At 33.2% G+C, this 12,735-nt stretch overlaps 1 long non-coding RNA gene across 1 annotated transcript; it reads right to left on the bottom strand.

Moving 5' to 3' along the window:
• Window positions 1-1,676: 1,676 nt before the first annotated feature.
• On the bottom strand, window positions 1,677-4,252 carry LOC125877929 (uncharacterized). Its single transcript, XR_007447645.1, has 3 exons — window positions 4,063-4,252; window positions 3,445-3,505; window positions 1,677-1,744 (listed from the first exon to the last, which is right to left on the bottom strand). It is a non-coding gene; the product is annotated as an uncharacterized LOC125877929 (long non-coding RNA).
• Window positions 4,253-12,735: the final 8,483 nt, after the last annotated feature.

Raw genomic sequence — 12,735 nt, 5'->3', positions numbered from 1 at the left:
ATCTGCTTGACTGAGTACCAAATCCTTCTGTTGGTTGCTAATATTGTTGGAAACTACATGTTCATCTAAATCATTAGCATTAACCTCAATCTCATTGCTCTTCTGTTGTGCTTCGTCTCTATCTACATTAATATTGCTGGACTCTGAATCTTGCCCTTTAATTGTATCTATGACCTCAGCCTCATTACTATTCTTCTGTGCTTCATGTCTATCCACATTGGTGTTGCTGGACATTGTGTTCTGCCCTTTATCTGCATTTATGACCTCAATCTCATTGCTCTTCTGTTGCACTTCATCTCCTTTGATATGTTTCTGTATATTTGTTGTTCTTTGTTGCGCATGTTTATCAAGTACAATTATATCATTTTTCTTACCAAAGGACCTTATGATCCAATCTTTAGAGGATTCCCCTTGCTGGAATATTCTTGCATCCTTATTAGTCTGCTTATTGCTACTGATGTCCTGCTTATTTCTTGCCTGTAACTTCCCTTCCTTATCCATCTCCTCTCCATTTTGTGTAAGAGCATCAAATTTATTTTTGACTGCTATAGGTAGCTGATATTCAGAAGGTCTCAAATCTTTCACCACAGCCCATTGTCCAGGGTCACCAACCACCCTACCACTTGACAGGACTCTAGCTTTGCCTTTTTGAAATCTATGCTCATAACGGAGTTTAGCGGGAACAAGCCGAGGATCTGAATTATTAATACCACCACCCCTATCATGTTGAAAATTTTCCACATCTCTAGGTTGTGGGATTTTGTGCATTCTGCATTCTTCATTACTGTGCCCTTGCATTTTGCAATCAAAACAATATTTTGGAACATAATCGTATTTAATAGCAACCATATTATACCTAACTTCCCCAGTAGCTTCATTCTCTATATTCATCTGAACAACCTTAGGGAAATTCTTTTTCAAATCCACTAGAACCTTCACACGAGCACAACTAGGCCTAGATTTATTGACAGTGGCTTGATCAATTTGTATAGGTTTACCCACAGCAGCAGCTAAAGAGAACAAACATTCTTTGACAAAAAAAGTGGGCAATAGGTTAGGGAAAGATATCCACGCCATGGCCAGCGATGTTTCTTCGTTAACATTAAACCTAGAATCATATATCAGTGTGCGCATTAGGTAAGAATACCTGTCTTTGCATTTGACATAGAAAGCTCCCTTTGAAATCATATTAACAAAGTCCTTATGTTTTGTCAAACGAATGAGGATATGTTTATTACGAAGGAGGCCAATTTGACAATTACTTTTAACATCACATTGTTGAGGAATTATCCTCCTTAATTCTTCTAAATCACTCCATTCATGCATAAATTTGCCTACCACTGCGAATTGAAGCTCTTCAATTTGGTTCATTCTGTCAACCTCTTCCTCTGTCCATTTGATTTGTGGGATACCCCCAACCAGTGTAAAATCTCTTCTAAGACTGTCATGATTTTGTTGAGCCGATTGGTTAAGGGATTCTGCAAATGAGAATTCTTTGGGCAGACAGGGGTTTAACAGTTTAGTAGCAGTTGAGGCCTTTGAAGGTAAAGGAGGAAATTCTGAAGAAGATGTCAGTAAATCAGCCACCGGAAAAGGTTGGCCGCCGGCGAGCTGACTCATACTCTTAGGGTTGCCCATTTTCCAACCATATTAAATTTAGAATAATTAGCAATAAATTCAAGGGATAGCCTCGCTAGTCATTATCAGTCTCCTTTATTCGTGGTCTTCACGAAAACATCAGGACCTGTCAGATAATGTCATCAAGACAGAAAATTACTACGTTTGTGAGAATGTATATAGAAAAAATGTCAAGTTGAAATAAATAGAAGCTTATATAGTTTACCTACTATTTGATTTATTCAAATAGAAGAAAGTTATTTCAACCACCACATTTCTACCCAGATCATAGTCTAAGTATTAGTACTTGGATATGTACCCTCATATCATGAAATAAGAATCATGATGAATCTGACCTCTAAATTCACATCGGTATCGAACACCCTCACCCAAATCTGAGCAACTTAGGTTAAAAGCAAAAGATTTCTGCCCTAATGTATCTTGCAGACTACTGGAAGAACTTTGTATTTCTTTTGAGTTTAAAGTACAGAGTAAACAACACAAAGATAAAAAAAAAATTGCTATGAAGCATTTTCAAACTTTTTTGAAACTAAAACAGTCCAACAGGACTATATAGGACTAAAACCATCACCAAATAATTGAAACTTGAAAGAATACTTTTTCTGAAATAGAAACATAATTTATTTACTACAGATTCTAGGTATTTCCTGCAAGTAACAATGCTACACAAGCAACTATAGGAATTAAGAAAAGCATATTTTCTTACAAATCTAAAATACTTTGAGTAAATCCCATACATGTGATTAGTTTTCCTCGGTAAGGTCAGATGTCAAGATCTCAAGCTTCCTTCGATATTAATATGGTCAATTTTTATCAACCTCTACGCGTTTTTTTCATTTTTCAATTTAGAGGCAAATTTTATCCTCTATGTTATTATCCTCTTTTTATCATGTTCTTATATCAGTCAGTGATTTTGTGACACATAGATACAATTCTAAACTAATAGGTAGAACATAGAAATTACAAATATTAGCCTTCAGGTACCTTCCCTCTCGATCAACTTACCAAAATAAATAACAAAAAGTCTGTGGATTCAAGTTATTAAGAAATTTTTATGTTTACTCTGAATATGTATCGAGCCATTGACAATAACATGATCCTTTCATTCTCAATTCACCATGAATAAGGCAGAGATCAAAGATCCACCAGTCAGCCTTCTACTTGAGTCATAACCATATCATTCGAAATATTAATTTTGTAAATGTCTCTAATTCATTCCTGTGAGGGCCTTTGCCCTTCTTCTCTTCAATAAAAAGTGTTTTACTTTATTGTCACTTTGAAAAACATCAAATTCACAAATACATGCCTACTGCTCACATAAGCTTCTTGTGGTTTAGACCTCAATGAGACATTTTTATCAATAAATTTCACATAGAGATCATTATTTTAAAAATAAACTAATCATCTGGAGAGCTTATTTGGTTATCGAGAAAGCAATTTAAATCTTGATTATAAGAGTAACTCGGTAACTTGTGTTGAAGGGAGTAACTCGGTAACTTGTGTTGAAGGGATATAACAAGTATTTCATGAAATTAGTTTGAGGTGCACACAAGTGGCCCAGACACTACAATTATCGAGAAACTAAATCTTTATTGAATGCAATCTTGTGTGATTGATTATGATGTGTTTGATCTTACTTCACATATGCTTAGGTAATTGACCTCAAGATCGCAAAAGAAAGTAAGATAGTTTGGTCTTAATATTCTAGAATACAGAACAAACTTATATGACTTAAAACGAAAACCTGACAGACCTTGCTTCTTCCAAAAAAAAAATACCATCAGCACTATTAAAACAACAACATACCATGTATAGTGGCACAAAGTGGGGTCTGGAGAGGGTAAGTGTACGCAATGTTGTTTCCCACCTTCACTAATCCATATGAATAAAGAATATAAGTAGTAAGAAAAAAATTATAACAATTGCCAATGCAAGAAGATTTTCTTATGAATCGTAGCGTCATGTATCTGCCATACACCTTTTCAATAGTATCCACAGGAAGAAATATACAAAATCATCAATATAGCATGTTTTTCAAGGGAGGTGCCAAATAAAATTTTTGTTTATACAACCTACATTTATTTTAACATAAAACAAAAATAGTAGGACTTGCAAGATTGAATTTTTATTAACTCCCTTAATTTGAGGTATCTTAAAAATTTGATTAGGATCGGTAAGTTAAGGCATAACTCCCGTTAGTTGTAGCTTAAAAAAACAGGAAAGAAGAAGAAGAGGGCATCTTAAAATCCATTAAGAACATGAAAGTAAAAAAGGACAACTTTGCAGGTTAAAAGGCTACTTGCAGTATAACAAATCCGCAATTTCTTCAATTCAACATATAACAAATCCACAACGGAACAATGGAATTTAATTACCATTGCAAACAAAAAAAAATTATGGGCATCATCATCCATGCAAGCGTACCTTAGTTGTAGTATAACAAATCCACAATTTCTTCACTTCAACATAAATGGACCTTGAGTATCTCAAATAATGAGTATGCAGACTCATTTTTAGTTACTCCCTTCAATTTGAGGACTTAAGGCTCAGAGAACGAAAGCTGCAGATTTGATTTGGTATGACATTTCGAGGATGAAATTGAACTTTAGATAACTGTATCGGAAGAATTATAGGTTAACAATGTGGAAAATCTCTATCAAAGGCTGAAATTTTTACTGATAAACTCGGAGTGGGTGTTTTAAAACATAATGTACTATTTGAGAAACTCCTCGTTTGATCTGGAAAATGAAGGGTAAGGAGAGAGAAAAATAGAGCCGAGAATGATCGAGAAGCAGATGAGAAGAAAGAATATATTTAAAGGACATAAATACCCTCACTTTTGGTTAAAATTACGAAGAGTACATATATTTGTCTAATCATTGTTGTGTAAGGTACAACAAATATAGTTGTGGTCGTCCTGCTCTTTCACGTTTCTATATAGTAGAAATATATATATATATATATAAAGCCTGTAAAACAGTGTAAACAACTTAGTTCGTTAAAAATAAATCAATAACAAACCCAACTTTACTTGTATATGAAAGTAATATAAATTTTGTGGGAGATTCTCTAACCGACAACCACCACTATAAGCCTAAGTGGTGATATAACGTCTTGCCCACGCTGCCAGAACTGTCCTATACTTTGTCGTCATATAGAACGCTTAACTTAGTGGATCCACTAGTCTATGCTAAAAGCATCTTAAGGATTCATCTAAAAAGTATGATCATTTACTACCCATGATAGCTACATGGTTTATGGAGACTTGAGTCAATATGAACGTGCATCCCCATATCGGTGCTCAATACTACTCCCAAAATATACTTTAGCTCATATGTTTTTAAAAACATAACTTCTTTATTTGGTTTGAGATAATTACTCAAAACTTTGCTTAAAAGCTCTCTTGGAATCGATGTTCCCTTTTTCTTACTCAAATGTGAAAACATTTATAGACTCTTTGGGAATACTTAGTTCCCTAATAGTTTTCTGAGAAATGAACTCAACTCTTTACTCTTTGCTTAACTTGAAACTTGAGCCTTAAAACGAATTTAAAACGTTTAATAAAGACCCTTGAAAACTTTAGGAACTTTGCTTTGACTTGCTTCTTAAACTTCTAGACTTGACTCTTAACTTTTTTAACTTTGATCTTAACTTTCCTTGAATTGAATTATGAATTCGAGGCTCATGATCTCATGTTTATGGATGATTTTATGATGTTTAGATGTACCTTAGAGTGTTGGAATCAACTAGAAAACGTAGGTACATTACTTAAGAACAAGTATGAAAAGGTGGGGAACGAATGGGGAGAACTGGCGTCCCTGGCGCTCTGGCTGGCGCGACACTCCAGAGGCCAAACTTCAGAGAAGTTTTTGTGGCGCTCTGGCTGGCGCGGCGCCCCAGCCCTTTTGCCCAGCGACTTCCGATTTTTCTCTTCCGTTCTTCCTCTCTAAACTTCCCTAACTTCCATAGTTCCTTCCCTAAACACTTAGGATCAATTGTACCCTTAATATACAACCAATCTAACTCGAAAAACAACTCAGAAATATGAATCAACTCACCCCCAAGCATCAACAACTCAACCAACAAGAATTCTACAATTTGTTCTTCAAGAACCTTACTTCTTCAACATGTAACCAACTCAAAACAATTGGATTGAAACAAGTTGGTGTGTGGGTGAACTAACCCAATACAAAAAGATCTCACATACCTTAATAGGGATCACCCCCGACGAATTCCACTCGCAAGCTTGGATGATCTTGACGAATTCTTGCTTTTTTCTCCCTTTCTTTCTTCTTTTCTCTCTTCTCCAAGCCCTAAGCGTATTTCTCAATTCTCCAAACTGACTAAGTCATGTTTTTACCCCAATAAATCCCTAAAATCAAATTAGGAAATTAATTAGAGAAAAGACTACTTTGCCTTTCCCTAAATCCGGATTGGGACTTTCCTCAATCCAACAACCCAATTTTCAAAAGGCATATCTCAATCATACGATGTCGCAATCGTGCAATCTCGGCGGCGTTGGAAATATTTCTCCAAGGGCTTCCAACCATATCAAGATCTGCTCCTAACTTCTCTTGAGCTAGGAGTTATGGCCGTTTGAAAATGATCAAAACTCACTTTCTTAACTTAGACAAAATTTTCAGATTTCCTTATTCTTTCCAAAAATCAATATTTTCATATTTTAAACTGTTTATAGTCATTTCTAGGTGCAAGATGTTACATAAAAGATCATATTCAATTGCAACCTATTGCATTCTATATTCTTGCTTACAACAGTCTTCTAAAGCATACCGATTTATATCTATATTTTTGTAATAGAATCAACTTTCTTGTTTAAAATTTAGACAACTTATATGAAAATAAAGGACGCCGAGACAAGAAAAAAATGGACAAAACAAAAAATAATATATGTTTTGTAATAAGCAAACAAAATGTCTTTTTCACCATTGTCGTCATTTATCTCTCAAGTAACAACGTATTCTCCTTTCTCTTTCCCTGTTTGTTTTTTCTTCAACTTTTTATCTTATTTTTTCTTGTAAAAGTCTTCCCTTTTCAAGTTTTTATCTTTGTAATTTTTGTTTAAGTTCTTTCATTTTCAAGTTTTTTTTTTCTCTTAAAGTTTTCTCATTTTCAAATTTGTTGTCTTTTGTGTTACAGTTGCGACAAAATATAGGTATTGAGTTTAATTATTACTTGTTGTATGTGAATACTTGCGAAAATTTATTTGTTGCTTTTTATGTGTTAGATTCAAGGTTTAATGCGGTAAATTTTTCTACAAAATGTAAAAAAGTGATTGCAGCATCAATAAATTGTTTAGTATTATAATTCTTTACAATTTTAGTTTGTGTTTAATTGTCTATTTTTTTCTAATTAATTAATTTGTTGTATATATTCTCCTACGAAAATCATTTTTAATGCAAAAAACTATTAATATTGACTCATTCGACACGTTGACCTCAAAAAGATGAAGATGGAGGAGATAAAGGATTGCAACCTATTACATATTTTATTCTGGTCTACAATAGTCTTTTAAAGCATATAGAAAAAGTTATATATATTTGTATCAAATTTTCAAGTGATTGACTATATGTATATATACTTGTTATATTTTAAAAGTTACTTCCAACATTCAGTTCACGATATTAAAATTTACTTTTAATAATTTTATCAATATCTCTTGCAACTCAAGTAGAATCGTATCGAGCTTTAGAACGAACAAATATTTAAAATATTAAATAAAAATTAAAATATCATTTTTCATATCTTTTTTTTAAAATTAAAGATCACATAGGTCAAAATATATTAAAAAACGAATAAAAATGTATAAGACATGTGAGTTTTCTCAAAGTGCATAATCCACCAAAAAAATAAACAAATAAACTAAAAATATCTACACGGAGATTTATAAAGACAAAAACAAGAAAAAAACAGAAAGTGAAAAGTTGAAGAACACTACTGTTGAAGTGAATCCTCTTGTCCAAGCTCTTTTGATCATCTTCCTCTACCATATTGGATTTGAAGTTCGATTCAGTTAGATGTAACTATTCTCCAAACTTAAAACACCTTGATGTTGTGTCAAAAAACTTTTATTTCGACATCGTCTCAGTTTAACTCAATCTATCCCAATAATTACTTCAACCTTTTTGCACAACTTTCTTCTCATAGATTCGATGTGGATTCAGCCTCATGTAGTTTTTATAGTATTGTTGATAATTCTTTGTTTTGACCTCAAGTAAGTTAAAATCCGTTACTCTTCTTAGATATAAATTTCAATAGGTTGAATACAAAACTAAGATTACTATCACTCTAAAAAATCTTCTTCTAGTGCCAATGAAAAAGAAAAAGGCAAGAAAAGAAAAAGGATTGTGGAAGATGTTAATGAAACATTTCACAATAGTATGGAGAAAGTTATGAAAAACATTAATGAAAGCCAAGATAAAAGAATTGGTTCCTTGATCGACAAGATTGGAAATCGTGAACACTCTGATATGCGTGATCAAATTTATTTCATCATTGAATTTTCTACATTTGATTTGTACACCATAGAGCAACGTATCAAAGCTAAAAAGGTTATTAGTGGAGATGTCAAAAATATGGAAATCTTTTAACGTATAGGTGAGCTTGAGCGCCAAACAATGATGTTCATGATCGTCAATGATAAACTTTAAAGTATGATAAGCTTGTGTATATAAGTGGTGGCACTAGTGTGATAGTTTTTGCTCAACTAACAGTTTCAAACTTTGATTGGAGTGCCATTTTTTGATCCTCTAGTTATGTTCACACTCTTTTGTGTATGACTAATGTAGGTCATGGGGATGCTAGAATCTTTTATATATGTAAAATCTATTAAATAGATTAACTCTCATGTAAAAGGTAAGTTTATTGTAAGTTTGTTACTACTTATCAATTTTTGTGCAGTTGCTTATGTTGCTTCCCTATAGTTTTGGTCTCATTTTTTCTACTATGGTAGACTAGTTTTTGGTCTTGTTTTTTCTGTTGCTTTGATGCAGAGCTTTTGTTTCAGTTTTGACAGGTGCTTTGGTGAATATTTACTGAAATTTTACTTTCGTTTTAGCTGTTGTTTTAGTGTACTCTTGGTTGGTTGGTTGTTGTATGCTTCAATTTTGGTTAAGTTTCTCGATTAGTATGAAAATACAAGTTTCTGTTAGTCTAGGCCTATTGGTCATTTGCTAGATGAGCTAGTTTTTTCTGTTGCTTTGATGCAGAGCTTTTGTTTCAGTTTTGAATTTTACTTTCGCTTTAGCTGTTGTTTTAGTTGTAGTTTTGATTGGTTTGTTGTAGAGATTGTTGCAACAAGTTTCTCGGTTAGTATGAAGATACAAGTTTCTATTAGTCTGATTCTATTGTTCTCTGCCAGATGAGCTAGTTTTTTATGTTGCTTTGATGCAAGGCTTTTGTTTCAGTTTTAACAAATATTTTGGTGAATAATTTTTGAAATTTTACTCTCGCTTTAGCTGTTGTTTTAGTTGTAGTTTTGGTTGGTTTGTTGTAGGATTGCTGCAATTTTGGTCAAGTTTCTCGGTTACTATGAAGATACAAGTTTCTGTTAGTCTAGACATATTGTTCCTTTGCCACATGAGTTAGTTTTTTCTGTTGCTTTGAAGCAGGGCTTACTATAATTGGTGAAAAAAGTACTCATTGAGGTTCTGAAGAGGAAATTTCAATGTTATACGAGTCAGTCTAGAGATTGTGATGCACATACCCATTCGGGGTAGATATGTAACTTATATCCCTTAGCCTAGCTTTTTGAACTTATCATGTCTTCCCTCATAACTGAATTTATACAAGCTTTGTTATGGAATCATTTTGTTGACACCCAATTTTGAGCCTCCACAATATAGATTAATCATCGAGCTTTTTAAATTCCAAACGATTTGAAATAATTGACTTTATAAAATTTAAAATATTTTCCAAGTCATTTTAAGTAATTTTGTAATTTTTATAGTTTTTTAAATTAATTTATATAGTCTATAAAATTTTGAATATGTTTATTATATTTTATGAATATTCGAAAATCGTCTCAAAAAGAATTTGTTTTGTTTAAATATCTTACTAATTAGTTTAGTTATATAATAGTTTACATTTTTAAATTAATTAGTTTATAATTAAGTCGATTATTTTATTTCGTTAAGATTAAGAAGCTCGTTAGTTAATTATATTAATTCATCTTATTTAATTACTAGTCAAATTTACTAATTAACCCAATTTGACTAAATGATTAACTAATTCTCTACTACATACCTTAGACTAATCTAGCCAATTCACTCAACCCTTTTTAATTGATTACCTTGGGCCTTGTTTTTACCTCTTTCAGCCAACCCAAAACATGCCCAAACGATCCAGCCCACTCAATTCCACTCCAATTCCCAGCCCACCTCTTAATTCCACCGACCCGGCCCATTTCCTTATTCCAAAAGAAACCCAGCTTCCACCAGCTTCTAACGTCAACAAAACAGAGCAATTCCCAGACGTTAACAGCTGCTTTAAAATGAGCAACACGCCTCGCTCCAAGAACGATCAAACCAATCGAGTCCGTCCATCGCCCTTTCCTTTTCCGGAATGGGGCGAACTATCAGGGAAAAAGTGTTCGTTCCAAATTGTGAAAGATTTTTGAGTTTTGAATTTCATAATGGGCCTCGTTTCTGCCCATTTTTCATCCGTTTCCCCCCAATTTCTGCCCTAGTTTCTTCCTATAAAGGTGGCTCTATTTTCATATGTCAAGGGGTAACGGATTTTAGGAGAAAAATTAATCAAAAAGTAGCGAGAAAACCAAAGAAAAAATGGAGTTTCATGCTTAAGAGGGTCGAATACAGTCTTCTAGTCGGAAGTTCTTGAAGGGGTATGTGTTCGAAGTCGATTCGGATTTTTGCTTGAAGTTGTCGGAACTCTCCTTGGTGTGAAGTTGTTGCTTACCTTCTGCTCGTTGCTGTCCAGCTCGCTACACTCTGAATAGCTAACATTCTCATTCTTACTTCTTGTTCTCCCTTTGCAAATAGTGTGTGTTGCTTCGTTACTGCCCGGATGACTATTTTCTTTGAATTTTCATGTGCTTCTTAATATGGCTTGAACATTAAAATGTTGTATCCTCCGTCTGCTGCTAGAGTATTATGTATCGAGGTGCATTTTATTTAGTCTTCCTTAAATTTCTTCTATCATAGTTTTATTTGTAGTTATCTTTAGTCTTTAGTTACTGCTTGGTCCAATTCTTTCTTTAATGTTATTATCTAAATCTCTTCTGAATAGACAATAAGTTTATAGAAATTTGTAGCCATTTGAGTATAAATCTGGAAGTTGTAAAAATTCGTTTACATGGTCGATTCTATGTTTCATTGTTCGAGCTTATTCCGTCATCGGCTTCATTTGATATCTAAATGTCGTTGAATCCATATTATTTCACTCATATTGTCGTTGAGCATTATGTGTGCTGCATTTAGGGTGTTACTGTTCAAGACTGTTGCTTCAATATAGGTCTATAAGTTCTTGAAATTAACTAATGTGATAAATCGTGTTTAATGTAATCTCATTTTCATTCCGATGGCTTGGCTTTCTCGGTTTATTGAATCTCTTTGTTGCCTCACTGCTTTGAGTGACATGTTAGAGCCATTTCTAAGCCTTTGTTTTGCTTGTTTATTTTGGTCCAACTTTGCCGTTGAGTTTTAAGTATAAGATTCTGTTATCGATTCAGATTTTCTTGACTACCTGTGTTGGATTTCGAATTCAACAGCACCATTTCCAAGTAGCGAAGCATCTGTTTATTCGCCCTCTTTGTTCACTCATCAGAATCTATCCATTTATTATGTGCTTGTTTTATCTAATGCTTTTGTTGGTTCGTGTCTTTCTCCTTTTGAAATTTGATTTTGATTAGATCAAAGTTTACATGACTTTCATTGCCTTTGAGTATTATGATTCAGTTCATATTAGTTTGTTGTTGGTTGAATCTCATGTTGGTCATCCTTGGATTGATCTACTTATTATGAATGTTTTCCTTTCATATTTTACAAGTACGTTCTTTCTAAGAATGATCAATTTAGCTCTAAATTGTCTTTAGTTTGGATACAGTTGTATCTCATTAATCTAAGTGCTTTATCCCTATGCTGAGAGTATTGTTTCTTGCTTCATTATTTTCACTTGATGCATGTAGGCTCCATTTAAATTTGTCTTCTTAAAATTGTATGTTAAATTTGCTTTGTTGGATTCCATGTGTTCACCTTAAAGAATTTTGTCTTCTTTCCCTTTGCAATCATATGTATTTATCAGTGCTTAATTGTGGAAAGGCACTGACCATTTGGAGAGTTGGGACTTTGTTTTTTAAATGCACAATTTCCTTAATTGATTAAGTTGTTGAAAGTTAGATGCTAATCTTTTTTTTCTTTTACTTTGTTTTTATGTGATGCCAATCCGAGTTTTTGGAGGCTTCCTCCCCTTGCACAATTCTATATTTCCTATCGAGTCCAAAAATAGCCAATGAACAGGTCACATGCAGTATAGGGGTTGGAAATTAAATTTATAGATTCTGGAAAGCGGAAAAACAACTTGATACAACCTTTATACGTTGATATACGGTCCAGCCTAACAAATACGGGAGTAAAAATGAAAATACAGGTTGAAGGCGTCAAAGAGGATTGTATACACTTGATATGTAGTCTGATATACAAGAAAATGGGTCAAAATACGACCCGCATGCAAAGTATACATTGGTCGTATACATGGCTATTCTAGCGAATTTGGCCCAAAAGGAGGCCCAAATTCAATTTCTCACTACTCTTTCATTATCTAATTATGATTATTTATTGTTTGTTGTGTGTTGACTCTAACTTTAAAATTGTTAACTAACCTAATTAAATTCCCCAAACGATAAGTTATTTTCTTTGTATTGGTTTACTGATGTGAGGCTAAAAATACATATTTTTAATCATTATTTCCTCACATTTATTATTTATATTTGTCCTTTTTGAGCATTAATTTGATGGATTATGCTAAATTTGGTATTTTATTTGTAGGATTAAATTGGTGGAAAATTGAAGAAGTTTGAAGCTAAAACGAATTAAAGATGAAAGGTTGAAGAAGGAAATCAAG

The sequence above is a fragment of the Solanum stenotomum genome, chromosome 9 (genome assembly GCF_019186545.1).
Source record: "Solanum stenotomum isolate F172 chromosome 9, ASM1918654v1, whole genome shotgun sequence".
In the NCBI taxonomy this organism is placed as follows: Eukaryota; Viridiplantae; Streptophyta; class Magnoliopsida; order Solanales; family Solanaceae; genus Solanum; species Solanum stenotomum.
Note: the sequence above shows the minus strand (reverse complement) of the source record. Positions and strands in the feature narration are given on the sequence as shown.